This window comes from Anas acuta, chromosome 5 (genome assembly GCF_963932015.1).
Source record: "Anas acuta chromosome 5, bAnaAcu1.1, whole genome shotgun sequence".
NCBI classification, from domain to species: domain Eukaryota; kingdom Metazoa; phylum Chordata; class Aves; order Anseriformes; family Anatidae; genus Anas; species Anas acuta.
This window is the reverse complement of record NC_088983.1, coordinates 5,280,057-5,292,321: the sequence shown is the minus strand read 5'-3', so window position 1 is coordinate 5,292,321 and position 12,265 is coordinate 5,280,057.

The following is a 12,265-nucleotide window of genomic DNA, read 5'->3' as shown; positions in this document are numbered from 1 at the left end:
ACTATTTTTTTTTTCAGCTTCTGAAATGACTTTGCTGATGGGCCAGGGTCATTCTGCAGGTTCATACAATATCAAATACCCCTTTGTCCTTTTGTAAACCCAAGAATTACAGCTAAATAAGCCCTAGTAGCTTGTTCCTTGACATTAACTATGGAATTGTGTTGACATATGAACAGCCGACTCATGTTGTGTTGCTCAGCGTTTACCCTGTGCCAGCCCGGAGCATGCTTGGATAATTCCATCTAAGTAGTTACAAAAACAGCAGAACTCAGGAGAAAAGGCTCCTGTGAAATCTGGCACCATTCCAGTTCGCTAGCTAAATGCTTCCATCTGATATTCAAAACAGGCAGGTGGAAAATTATCCAGAGACACACCATCATGTTCCGCCTGAACAAATGCAAGAGGGACAAAAATACCACGTTGGGCAGTAAGTCAATTTAAATCTAACAGCTTTCCCATTGATCCTCCAGTTTTTTTCTGGAAGATACGTTGATTTTTCTTCTGTGGAAGAGACCTGCGTGTTTGAGGATTTAGGGGTAGTAATGCACGTTATTTTTTAGTGTGTTGTAATGTACATTTTCCTCCTCACTTGGTAGGATTCAATGGGAATCCAGCTTCCTTCCCCATGTCAGCCCATCGCTTTATTCCACCAGGACTCCTATGCAAATAAAATCACCTAGTGGGTTTGTAAGGTCTGCTAACAACCGTGCTAGAACTAATTAGCGATGAAAGCCAAGGTGATGCTAAGCAGAGGATGCTCAGAACTGCATCTCACCTGCCATCCAAAAAACTATTGCCCATTACAAACGCCAGTCCCCAAGGTCAGCTCCTCTCGCAACAAGGTGTGTTTTGTTCTCACCTCGCAGGAGACACATCTGATGTAGCTCTTACATGGTGTGACCTTCACACTCAGTGCACCACCAGCCTCACAGGTTGCAGAGTCAGCAGTCATGTCAGTGCTCCTGACATCGCAATGTCCATTAGAAAGATGTATTAGGCTTTATTATAAACAAACAGGCTTTGGTACAAGGAGCCGTATTTCAATTACTTAAGCCCCAATGCCAAACTTGGTCTGTTTCAGAAGCGAGATAATACAGAGCTCACATAGTGTGTTATCCTTGCTTTTCAGTAGCTACAGATAAGTATCATTATGTCACTGTGAAAAAATGCACTCAATTATCCTACGTTGTTATTACTTAATCTGCGTTTCAAAAAAAGCTTTAGACTGAAAAGATGGTAGATAAAGACTAAGTATTGCAGATAAAGGCACTGCTTCATTGAATATATGCTGTAAAAGCATGAGCTGTGGTTGCACACATTTGAATGAACCAGGCTCCTCTCAGCGTGTTCCCATCTTGGCAGAACAGCAGCCGCAGCGGGCTGCTTGCACAAGACGGAGGTTGGAGTGCTAAAAGCAAAATGCAGAGGTAGACGGGGAGAAGGATGTTTCACGTAGGTGAGAGGCTTTGCAAAGGTTTCCATAATGCCTGGCAGCAAATCTCCTCTCTCCTAAGGTCTGTCTAGGCATCACACGTATGGCCAAGCTGCATAGGGCATAGCTGGAGGTGACAATCTGAGGCTTTCGCAGATGGGAAGAAGAGCTGCATGCAGCAGACCAGGGCCACCAGGTTCCCATTCTCTACTGAGAGGTAGCAGGACTCTTACTGTGGATACCCATGTCTGGATTACAGCCACAGCCCTGCACAAGTGTTGTGTACTTTAATGGCCCCAGAAAATGGGTCTGGCACTCCGAATCGACGACAAATTGATTGAATCCAGATGTTGTGAAAAATGGCTTTTCCAAGTTCAACGGCACATGAATGGTCTTAGCATGCCCCCGGATAATCTGACTTCTGTGCCTCAGTCTGCTGCAATAAACTAATTGGAAGGATAATATGTTGTCTCTGTGTTGTGAACTCCTCGGGGAAAAGGGCTTTTTAATTGCGTGCACAGCCCGTGACCTGGTAGGCTCTAAATCTCGCTGGATGATGTGCAAAGTTATAGTGGGACCTCAGCTGAACACCCCGAGCTCATGTTACTGTCTGGATTAGCAAAACTTCAGACTATTAAATTGTCTGTAGTCTACGGGCATTGCTGGGAGTTTGGTTTCCCCACCAAAGTAAGCTTTTATTTGTCACAGTCAAGACTAGCAACACAACATAGGTACAAAAGCACAGAAGTAAAAGCAGCTTTGAGCTGGTTTTTGGCCAAACCAGCAGAATATTGGCTTTGTAGGAGAGCAGAGATGGCCAGAGCCTGCACAGTCAGGCTTCATCATTCGCAGAGCCCACCAAAACAGATATATTTACACTGCCTCCACCTAATTAATACACCCTGCCAGACCCAACCTTGCAGTCTTCAGCCTGCACATGCAAAGCAAGACCCCAATTTGGTCAGCTTGTACGACTCAAGGCAGATAAAAATGACCTCAAAAGCCAAGCTTGATTCATGGACTGCCTTCAGAACATCCCTGGGAGGATGACTGATTGGTCGTGTTTACCTTTGGCACTGCAAAGCACTTAACATCAGTTTGGGAGAATCACAGCTTTGTAGTTGTTATTCTAATGGGCTTCAAGACAGGAGTATTTGTTTAGGAGCACGATAAGAGTTTTCAGACCACTGGCTTCCTGGGCAAGTCTCTGAAAATCTAGCACAACACACTCAAAGTCATGGTGTTAAATTTGTTCTGCAGAGCATTACCTCTCCATCAAATTAAAAATAAAAAAATAAAAATAAAAAAAAAAAAAAAGAATCCTACAGTGTTTAGCCCACAGCTGTCCCAAAACTGCCAAACTGGAGGAAGAAGCCTGCAGCTAAGGTACAGAAGAGAAAAGGTTGAGAGCAGACTCTTCTGGTGACTAATGCGGCTGAGATAAACATCTCGATGCTCGCTAAAACATACAGTATCACACGCAGATTAAAGGCTCGTTCGGAGATTTTGCAAGCAGCCAGTGACTCCTACCCAGCCATCTGCCCAGAAAGGGCCTCTGAGTTGTCAACCAATCCATTTCCCCAGTGCCACAGGCTGGGCGATACCGATCTCTGCTGTGTTTTGTTAGCAGAGCTTTGAAGTAGGAGTCTCTGCCGCGGCAGCAGCCCCCTTTAGGGAACAAAGCCGCGGTCTAGCCAGGCTCTTCACCAGTTGGCCAGGTATTAGGTTCTTTTTCCCAGCTTCGGGGCAGCCCTGTCACTAACCTTTCCCTCTGACCTTTTGCAGGGAGCCTTCTGCTCGTGGCCATCTGCGTCCTTTTCTTGTAAAGCCTTCACCTGAGCGTTTGCAGCAAGCAACTGCACACACACACTGGTTTGCATCAGTCACAAAGGCTGTAAGCCTCCAATTAACCACCTCATGCCTTTTAATGATACAACGCTCAACAAGGAAGAGAATTAGAGGGAACATCCTCAGAAGTGGTTTGCAGCAGGACAGAGCTGTCTTTATTACTGTTTATATTAGGGAAGCACGTAGGAAACTCAGCTAGAGGCTGTGAAAACAAATAGAGAACTTGGGGAATTAATTTAATATGGAGAATTTATAGTCTATAGGACAAGACAGAGTAGGTGGATGAGGTGTAGGGTAATGAGGAGAACACAATGATTTTCTAAGGATCAGAATAGCCTGCCAGCATCCTCCGCTCACCTCTGCCAAGTTCCTCTGTTCTCCTTCCTCAACACCACTTCAGGAGTGTGAATGCTGGCGGAGGCCTCAGGAGCAAAGGCAAGCACTTCTCTGACACCCAGAAGACCCATGCGGCACAGCGCAGGGGAACGCATTGTCTTCATCTTCAAAAGATAGCTGGAGATACTGCACCTGCTCAGAAGGTTTCAGGCAAAACAGCATTTCAGAGGAATTCACCAATTCAGCAAAATCTCAACAAGGTGAGTCAATTTTGCCCAGGTTCCCATGAAACTCGCACAGGGCTCCAAACATCAGAAACCTGCTGAGTTTCCTGCCTGGTCACCCATCTGGTTCCTCCACCGTTCAGGTTTCCAGGGCCCTAGGGCAGCCTGCTGCAACGCAGGCTGCTTCGCAAGAGGGGACTTCAGTGCTCCCACACCTCTCCATTTGGGTGTCCCAGGTGTTAGACTACCTCAGGGGCAAACACAAGAGCATCCACAAGTGGAAAGTCCATGAAACCAACCTGAGAGGTTCAGTGCTCCAAGAGATCAGCCCACAGTGAGGCAACCCACAGTGAAAGGTGAGTTTCCTTCTCTGGAATTCCTACCTGGTTGTGTTTTGCTCTGGTTTGGAAGGAATTGAGCCTCCTCAACCCAGAAGCATCATTTTAAGCCCATTTCCAACAGCCTCGTCAAGGCAGCTGTAGCCATTTCCCCCTCAAAAACAGCCCTTGTGACTCAGGGAAGGTGTCAGAGGCAGGGACGAAACACAGCAGGGATGTACAAATCAGTCAAATCTGAATTGCCTGATCTGGAGGGCGGATGATACAAACCATCTTACAGTCCCACGAGCTCCCCAAGGCAGCAGAACAAGGTGAAATCTGAATTTTCTCCATCATCTTCCAATGGAAATACTTTGTCCGTGGAGGAGTGCACATCTGATGTTAGGAGTGACCATGGGGTTCTGGGTCTGACTCCAGGGCTCAGACCAGCTCATCAGACTCACAAACAGAGGAAAAAGGGGGAAAATAAAAGATTCACTGAGAAAAATAACTGGGTAGATAGTTTTTTTTTCTATGATTTGCAAGAAAACATGGGGAAAGAGGGAAGATTTTTGAAAGACTGAGATGAGATAGTACCAAGACAAAAAGGATTGAAGGTTATTTAAGATGTCTGAAAGGTTTCTTGTTCTGCTTCATGTGGTGCTGGGCATTTCTCCCTGGTCATGAACCAAGAGATAGCAGCAGCTGCCCTGCACAGGCTCCTTTGCTTACCCTGTTCAACCACCATCAGGCTCCACCAGGAGCTCAATTTTATCAATGCCATGAGAAAAACATCTCCGGACGTCTGTGTTGTTCCTAAAGACATCCTGCGATGTGTCAAGCAAGCGCCAGGGCTCCTCCTGGGGCTGCAGCCGGGCGTGCTGTGAAAGCTGAGAGCTCCTGAGCACGCCGTGGGGACGTCCTCCTGGGAAACATCTGCGGGAGACACTGACACCAGCTGTGGGGTTATGTGGGGCTTGAGCAACAAACCATCTGTCAAGACCTGCTTATTAGGGTGTTTACTCACAAAATTGGCCTTTTCATCGCTGCACCATAAGCGGTTTCTGAATGCAGCCCTGACCACCAAGAAAACGGTCCCGCAGAGCCAGTGAACAACGAGAGGGGAGCCAGCGGCCAGAGGAATCATTTCTAGCACAGGGACCAGATACGTTTTGCCCAGCTTCACAGCTCATACTTGTCCATTTTGCTACCCCCACTAACTGCAGGTCGGTAAATTATTTGGGGTTTTAGAGTAACATCAATGAGGATCCTTTGGCAGGAGGAAGGGCCTTTTGTTTCCTTCCCCATGTTAAAGCGTTGACTCTATGCTAAACTGTAGGGATTTATCTTATTTTTTTTTAAACTTACTTTGCTGTCTTTCCTGTCCACATCGTGATGCTTTTGTTAAAAAAAATAAAAAAGATAAAAAAAGGGTGGAGAAAACACATGAGAGAAGAATGAATGAATGAATAAATAAATAAATAATCTGCTCATCTTTTTTCCAATACAAAATCCACTGATCATCTGTAATGGATCCACAAAGTTCACCTAGACCACACAAGTGCTGTGCTCTGAAGTCATGAGGAACACTCCCTCAGCTGAATGACTTCAGACAAGAGTGATGAGCACAGAGGAGGAAAGTTAAACAATCCTGCTTTTCTGGCAGAGAGGAGGGAAGGGAGGAAGGCTCAGAGCACCTGCAGGACTGAGTGAGCCTGAGTGACCTACCTAGGGTAATAGTGGGCCTCTGTAAACACCCAGGAGGCAGCCACATGCTTGGAATAAAGCATCAGTGATGCAGCAATAAAAGCCTCTCCCGTGGCTAAGACCATCCTTCAAGAGCTGAGTCAGAGATCAAGACAGGAAAAAGAAAGCAGTGGGGACCACAGCAGAGATCGCTATCTCCATGGCAGGACTAAAGGCAAGGGAGGGGAGGGGAAGGAACTTATCATTTAACAGCAATAATAAACATTTCTGAGTGTTTTTCCTCTCAAGGCTCCTGCGGTGCTTGGTCCCAGAGATGGTAAACCAGAGCAGAGAAGTGGTGTCCTGCAGGCTGCTCAGGCAGAGTGGCAGTAGATAGGGCTGAGCTGATGAAAGTCCTCTAAAAGCAAATTTGGGGTTTTCCGCAGATGTGAAACACAAATCTGAAGCCCTCTGCCTGCCCCATTAACCCTGGTGAAACATTTAACCTAAATCTCCCCTTTTTCAGTCTAACTGCGCCCCCTGACACAGAGCCCCTCCCCAGCTGTCCTGCAACACCTTTTAGGCACTGGCAGGCCCCTGTAAGGTCTGCCTGGAGCCTTCTCTTCTCCAGGCTGAAAAACCCCAACTTTTCCAGCCTCTCTTCATAGAGGAGGTGCTCCAGCCCTCTGATTATCCTTGTGGTCCTCCTCCTCCCTGCTTGCACATGTATAAGCAGGATTTAGCCCCAAATTCCATGGCTGAGTGCACAAATTATGGAGGGAGGAGAGGGGGAGCAGCTTGCCTGCACTCTCCCCAGCAGATCCCCTCCTGATCCTCCTGCTCCAGGCTCTCTCTCTGCCCATGAGCTTCTTTACCCCAGCACCTGCTCTCCTTGGGCAGCACCCAGGGCCTCCACGGCAGTGAGGAACAAATCACAGAGCTCAGACAGGACCAAAATGGGAACTGGTAATTAGGAAGAAGAGACAAGGAGAAGACAGGAGCCAGCCAAGGTGCTTGGAAGCACCAGCCCCCATCATTTACTCTCCATGGAGAGGCAGCCTTTGAACAGCACTTGTGTTCCCCTTGCCAGTCTCAGCCACAGCCACCAGACCTCCCTGCAGGAGCATCTTCACCCTGAGTGCTCGATAGAAATAGTCATATCGAAAACTTCCAGTCTTGATATCCCCATCAAAAAATATCTGGGGTTATCTGAGGATTGTACAGCTACGGGGTTGCTGTGTCCTGTGCAGCACCATAAGACAGCGGTGTGTTGACTAGATGACTAGATATCTTCTTGTTCCATGCTTGGCTCTCAGAAGATGCCTGTAAAAACAAAAAAAAAAAAAAAAAAAAAAAGGACGTGATGCAGATGGGAAGGGGATGGTTTCCTTTTCTCCTGAGCAACTGAGCATCAAGGAAAACCCTATCATGAGCTGTTTGTCAGGAGAAACAAGCCAGAAATTCAGTTTCATACAGCGTTTGTGCCTTAATGCCAAGCCACAATTTATATCATTAAGAAGAAAAGAAAAACAGCGAAGGAAACACTTACCAGCGTGAATGTGGTGTCTGCAGTAGCCTGGAGGCGTGAAGGTGGCGTAAGCACTAACAGTGGTTGGGATATCCAGGTCAGTACCCGGCACTGCCCTTGACCTCATTGGCCACCAGGTGAGACGGCTGCTCGCGTGATGCAGGCAGGTGCAGCCTCTGCAAGCTGCTCCGACTGGATTTACAGACTGCTCTCTTATCAAACCTGATGGATTTCCTCTCCCACTCCTTTCCCAGCCCTTGCCTCGCACTAGGAGGCAGAGAGCATGACACAGCACAGAGGACTGACCTTAGGTCTGGAAAGAGAAGGACATCACTGAGCTTTTGCCTTCCAAGGCTCTGGATTTTCAGCAGACTCCTACTCTTTCCCGAGTTTGCCTTCCCAAGAGAAGAGCAACCTCTGGAAACGGTGTCAGTCAAGAAAACTGTAATGTGATACAGGTCTTACCCACTGAAACACTGGGAATGTCTCATTTTACAGTGGGCCCTTCCAAGAGGAAACCAACCCACTGTAAATAACGTGTCTGGGAAGAGAAGACAAACTTTTAACCCTTCCCTAACCTTTACTTTTTGCTCAGTCAAGGTGCAGCTTTCCTTGAAGCTGTGCTAAGTCAACCTCTCAATGCTTCCAGGCTCCGTTCTCCAGTCCAGGTAACCCTGACACCCCACTGTTTTGCTAATCCCACCACCCAAAATCGAGACTCAAGTAAGATTAGCCAGGCACAAGAATGGGTGGTGGGTCTCAGAAGGCTTCTGTGTGTGTGTGTGCCTGGACCACTCTGCCCAGATCAATCTCCCACCTCCATCTGGACACCGAATGGAAATGAGCACATGCAGAAAGGGTCATTCTGCCTCCTCCCCTAAATGCCATTCCCAGGGCTTACAGAAAGGGGCTACCAACACAGAGCACAAGCACGTTCCCTCTTACATATCTCTAAGTGTTTTAGCTCAGTCACCTCAAATACAACAAATAACAAATACATCTCTCCCTTTAAAAGACCTTCTATTTGTTATTGGTTAAAATACAGACTCAAGATACTGCTCCTCCTGCGTACAGGTGAATGGTTTGAATCAAGTTTCACCATACAGGGTCTGGCTCTGAAGGGAGAGCAGGGAGCCACCAGGGAGACCCTCCAACATTATCCAAGAGAAGTCACTGGGACAGCCTGTACAAACAGATATGTTTCATCGGGATGCTTGTAAAGACAAGCTTAGAGACCTCGATCCACCAGCACTCCTGAGCACGTGCTTAACTCACTCCTAACCGTGAAGTACCCTGAGCATGTGCTGAAATGCTTCGTTGAGTCAGAATGGGCTTCATCAGATGCTTAAACACTTACTGCATGAGTACTTCGGAGATTAAGATTGATTGGGTCCTTGTCCCCCCCGTACCTCAAGCTTCCCCTCCAGAAAAGCCCATTTCTTAAAACATAAGGCTTACAGAGTGCAAGGAGACCCAGGGAACATATTTTTCAACAGGTTGCAAGTTTTCCAGCTTCCTGCCCTTGACCACAGAAGACTTGAACCTTTCTGGGGGGAAAACACTTAATCTGCTCGCAAAGCCATTACATCATGATGTAAGAGTCCAGATCATATACATTTTCCTTCAGTAATGTCATGAAAACCTTAGTTTTCAGGACTTTCAACTCCAACTCCTTTAAACAGAACAAAAGCCAGATTTTCAGAGCTTGGCTCAGTGACATGAAGTTATTAATGTTAATATATTTTATTGATCTTAAAGGAATACAGCATGGAAACAAAGGCCATTAATAGAGAGAGGCTCTGCTTACATTAGCAAGGCATTCCACACAGAAGGAGCAGATCCAAACTGAGGGCCCCACAGGTACAATATATACAGTTCGTGTGTTTACTTCAGCCTAGATTTACTCTGCTCCCCAGTGTCACTTGGACCAAATTTGTCCGCATCTTTTCACTAAATTTATCCACGTTTTTGGACTGGAAGCTGTTCTAGGGAGCCATCACTGGTTCAGACCCCATGCTCCTGCCCAGGTAGGAGCACATTTCCTGAGCCCCTGGAGTGGAGTGTCTAGGTTAGAGGCTCAAAGGCGTCTAGCATGCACCAAAACTGCTCTGCTGTCCAAACCAAAAAGGCACGGATGTAGATACAAACAGAGAAAAAGGAAAACTCTCCAAGGACAGCAAAATCCCAAGGCAAGGTGCACTAAATGTCCAGTGCTCTGCCACTACTACATTTTGTTTGTGTTGGAGGTCATCAGCTGGGGGTGGTAGAGCACACGTCCCTCCCTCCTTTCTGTAATACCTTGTCTATCCCCTTTGAACTTGCTGACATTATATGTGCTCTGCTATTCCCTGTGGCAGCACATTCCTTGCTGTGGAAAAAAAAAAAATGCACTTTCTGTTATACCATTTAACTGATCTCCCACTTGTTTCTGTACATCTCCCCTCATGACAGCACTGTGGGATTTTTAAAACCCAGAGCAATTGTTTCTTGCAACAGTGATCCACCTATATTATTTTGCCAAATTAAAATAAATAAATAAATAAAAATCATGCCGTGCAAGGAGCATCAACACGATTCCTTGGAGTTTCGGGAAAATTCACAGGAAAAGTAGATAGGTCTGGGTTTTGCAGATTGTTTCCACTGGTTTGCAGTCTCTGTATCCTCTCTGTACTGTGCACAGGAACTGTAAAATCGAGAATTATGTTGGAAAGCTTTTTTTGTGCTAGCAGCTCAGTTATATGTATGTTATATGTATGATTGTTGGCTGCTCCAAAGGTACAGCTAAATGCTGAATTTAGCTATTAAATACATCTTTAGGCATTTCTGCTTCCTCACAATTTTCATGTCCTTGTTCCCTCCTGCAAGGAAAAGCACATTGAGGGAGAGCCATGCCTTGTGTCGTGAATCATCTGCCGAATGGCAATCACAGCTAATAAAAACCTTCTTTGCTCTTTGTGGCAGAAAAGGATGCAGGTCCCTCAGGGATGGCTTTGCTGGCTGCCACCTGAGGAGCTCCTGACCTTTCTCAGAGCCAACAAACAGATAGATTTGGGATTAATGAAGGTAAAGGACTCTGTTGGGGGAAATCAGTTGTCAGTCCTTATCCAGGGTGAATCCCACACCAGGAGAAAAACTAGAAAGCTTTTAAGAGATGGACAGATTCTTTCTGAAGGCCCAGAACAAGGAAAGCTGCAAAGGCAGTGAGCTGAAGCCTCTCTGCAAGAAAGAGTTGGGATATGAAAGGGAAAAAACAGACACGGGAGATTGGAGCTTATCACTTGTCCCAGCAAGGCTGTTGCAGGACTTGACCAGACAGTTAAAGCACCTCATCCACTGCCACTGCTGAAAGTGGCCTTAATCATTTCAAGAGCACTGAAAAAAATGAAGCACAATCCCTCAGAGGATTCAGGCTAGCCCAGTCCATCTTACCAATCTCTGCATTAGACTGAAACACTTTCTTCTTCCAGCCTTTCCTGGAAATACAGGTGAACCAGAATCAGACCACTGCATTTATGGGCTCTCTGTTGCCACCTTCCTTCAGCCCCTGCTGTTCCAAACCCTCGTGACACCAGTGGATTGAATCTCTCAGGACAAGAACAAGGTCCACACAAAGTCCTGCACAGTTGGGATGTCTAGGCAAAAACCCAGGCATCTCTCTGACCCCACACACAGCAGGGCGAGCTTGCTTTGTGATCCACTGACCCACAGCTGTGACTGGGCTTATGGAGCTTAAGACAGACCCCAAAAACCTGCTGTGACACTCTCATCTCCCTTGTGAATCACAGCACCTCGAAGTGTACATGATGCTGAACCCTGCACTAGAGGAGATGGTACTTCAGAGATGCACGGTGACACTCCAGGACCTAACTCAGAAGCACTCCAGCTACGTTCCTTATGTTAAGCGTGTGCTTCTGTGCTTTGCTGCACTCGGCTATACATGCAGCACAGGGATATAAACCCAAACCTCCTCACCATAACCTGTCCTCACCTTGAAATAGGCCCCAGTGCACTGAAGACAAACCTCGCAGCTTCAAACTTCCAGAGACTACCATAAACACTGTGGATAATTAAAACACGAACGTTATGAAAAGTACATTGGCAAGGACTCAAGGCTGTGGAGCTGGAAAGCCAGGTAGCTTAAAGAAGTGCCAGATATTTAACTGCTCTCCAAGTTTTGCAGATGTTTTTCAACCTAACATTGCAAAAACTTACTAACATAGATATGTTTCCTAAATCAGAACCAGAGAAAAGAATGTGTGCTGTGTTTTGGGACAATATCAAGTACTTTTCCAGCACTGTAAGATTTTTATTAAAAAAAAAAAAAAAAAACGGGGGGACAGAAGGGAAAGGGGGAGATGTAGGCCTGTTTAAAGGATTCTGGATGCTCACCTAAATCATGTAGGAAAGGGAAAATTCCTTTTCCAAACTGAAATGACTCAGATGCAATTAAAACAGAGATAGCATCGGCGCATTTCTCCATCTGATATTAAGCTACCCTATGAGAGTGCTGCAGAATGCAGCGGTTGCAACTGATGCAGTTTTAGTGATACTTAGATGGAGAATTTCTTGTTATTTTACTCAATTACCTAAACTGAAATTATTCAGCAACTCACTTGGAAACCAGCCTCCTTCACCCGGTAAGAGACAATATGCTATAGCACTGTAATTAAGAATTCATCTTTCCAAGGCCACTGGTCAGTTTTCTTCCCACCAGCAGCTCCTTTACAGCCACAGAGACAGTGCACATCTGCAGATCCTCTCTTTTACTCTGCTACACCTTTGAGGAGATTTACAGGGATTTGCATGTGTTTTTCTCGCTCAAAGAGAGATTATGTGGCATGATTAAGAGAGATTTTAGGAAAGAAACCACGAGCTTTGACAAGCTTCTTGACAT